Source organism: Capsicum annuum, chromosome 7 (genome assembly GCF_002878395.1).
Source record: "Capsicum annuum cultivar UCD-10X-F1 chromosome 7, UCD10Xv1.1, whole genome shotgun sequence".
NCBI classification, from domain to species: domain Eukaryota; kingdom Viridiplantae; phylum Streptophyta; class Magnoliopsida; order Solanales; family Solanaceae; genus Capsicum; species Capsicum annuum.
Window position 1 is genome coordinate 4,022,516 of NC_061117.1, and position 2,502 is coordinate 4,025,017.

Below are 2,502 nucleotides of genomic sequence, written 5' to 3' on the forward strand. Positions count from 1 at the left end.
GATATTAGAAAAATGGCTAGCAAAATAACTATTTGTGCTATACTCTTTTGCTTTCTTCTCATGTTTGCTTCTGGTGAGTGATTAACTTAATTCTTGAATATTTATCTATTAATTCTTTTGGTTACTTAGGTCTGTTCCATAGAATAACATTTTTAATTAAAACTAAAAAGATTCAATAAAATGTTGGTATATATATTACTACATATTTTTAGTAGTTTAAGATCATATATAAAATTCAAAAGTCTATTTTATTCCTTAAAACTCCGTATCTAATCAAACTTAAGACATATAAATTGAAAAGGATGGACTAATTTTTTTTTTATATATATATATATGTGTATATATATATATATATATATATATATAGTCTTTTTCTCAAAAATAGTTTCTCTATCTCTATGAGGTAGGGATAAGATCTGCATACATTCTATCTTATCCTTTCTAGATTCTGCTTAGTGAAATTACATGGGATATATTATTTTTGTAGCACATGACATGTTTTTTTTTTTATTAGTTATTTTCTAATATATTTTTTAGAGCAAACAATACAAATCTCGATAGTTTGAAGTTTAATTACAGAAAATTTTGATATTTTATATAATTACTAAAAATCTAAATTTTTTGGTTAGTCGAGATACATAATTAGCTTTCAATACATCCAATGAAGATACATTTTTTTCTTTATAACGATATATAATTAGCTTCTGATATATATTTTTTTATTTTGGATCTGTTGAGATACATAATTAGCTCATGATACATTTTTTTCGATTTTGAATCTGTCGAGATACATAATTAGCTCCTGATACATCCAACGACGATACAATTTTTTCTTTATAAAGATACATAATTAACTCCCGATATATTTTTTTCAATTTTGAATCTGTCGAGATACACAGTTAGCTCCTAATACATCCACAAATATATATAATTAGTTGAACTTTTTATAATTACTCTATAATAGGAATTTGTATAAATACAAGAAGTTAAGATATATGTTTATGTTATTTTTAATTATTTTTTTATCCTATGTTTTTAATGCAGAGATGCAGACAACAGAAGCAAAATACTGTAGAAAGCCTAGTAAAGGCTGGAATGGAAAATGTTTTCCTAAAAAATGTGACAATTGGTGCAAGCATAAGGAACATGAAGCTTATGGAGATTGTTACAAGGGATATTGTTATTGTTATTATAAATGTTAAAAAAATAAATAAATGGCACAATATATATGGCCATAAGACTTTTCTTATGGTATAGTGTGTTTTATAAAATCTAATAATATATGATTGAATAAATATCTGCGATTACATGATTAATATCGCAACAATTATGATCATAAATTATTTATGGTCTAATTAATGTTTGTAACTTTGATGTTTTATATGAAAGATATTGTATTATTATATATGTTGGCATGCAATTATTCTTGTGGGTACTTTTTTTTTTCTAGGCTTGCAAAAATAAGAATATTAGATTTTTTGATCGGGGCGAAATTATAAAGGGTAAATAACATAAATCGTCAAATAAAAGGGGATTACTTTCAAAAGTTCCATATAACTTTAGATCAATTATAAAATACCACAGTCTAGGAAAACTTGCGTGTATTTGAGCTGCATGTATTTCACATACACATGACTTGACCTATTTTATAGCACGTCATCTCAAATACACATGTATATCTTGTGTAAAGATCACACGTGACCTAACCTTTGTGTGTATCTTAGTTATCAGATATATGTGTGTATTTTAGGTATCAAATACACACATGTATCTCAGGTAAAGATACGCCTGACCCAGCCTGTGTGAATATCTTAGGTCTCAGATGCATCTGAGGTAAAAATACATGCGACTTAGAACACTTTCTCGACATATCTTGTAATTATCGACATTTAAGAGGTGTCTGACAATTAGGGGTCAAGCATCCGGATTATTTTTTTTTACTTTTTGTGATTAGTAGAACATAAATGTTATTGAATTGACTAAAAATTGTTTAATCTGAACTTTTCTGATCCAAATTCATCTTTATATATATATATATATATATATATTGCTATACTTTTCTGTTTTATTTCACACACTAATAATGAGTCATGTATAGTACAACAAATAGTCAAAAGCAATTTTCTTACAGTAAATATTTATTTGCATTCAATATTTACATATAAAATATTTAATTTTGATGTAAATATATCGAGTGTCGATAAGCTTTTACCCTTTCTTATTGTATGTGATAATGACATTTATTTAATGACTTGTTAATTTGAGTCAACATTTGTTGATACACATACATGCCATTCCCACCAAAATACCCTCATACAAACATTCCCCTCCATAAATTCCTTTTATTACAAATTAGTTATTGTATGTGATATCTCTATATGTAAAATTAATTACTTGGTGTAAATTCGCGTAACGCTATTTAGTTTTTTGTGAGATTGATCACTACTCTCGAGAAGAGCTCACATATTATTTCATGACAGAGGAACAATAGCATAATCAAAT

General features: G+C 26.4%; 1 long non-coding RNA gene across 1 annotated transcript; it reads left to right on the forward strand.

Moving 5' to 3' along the window:
- Positions 1-1,405, forward strand: LOC107877606. Its single transcript, XR_001676422.2, has 2 exons — positions 1-73; positions 1,045-1,405. It is a non-coding gene; the product is annotated as an uncharacterized LOC107877606 (long non-coding RNA).
- The last annotated feature ends 1,097 nt before the right edge of the window (positions 1,406-2,502 follow it).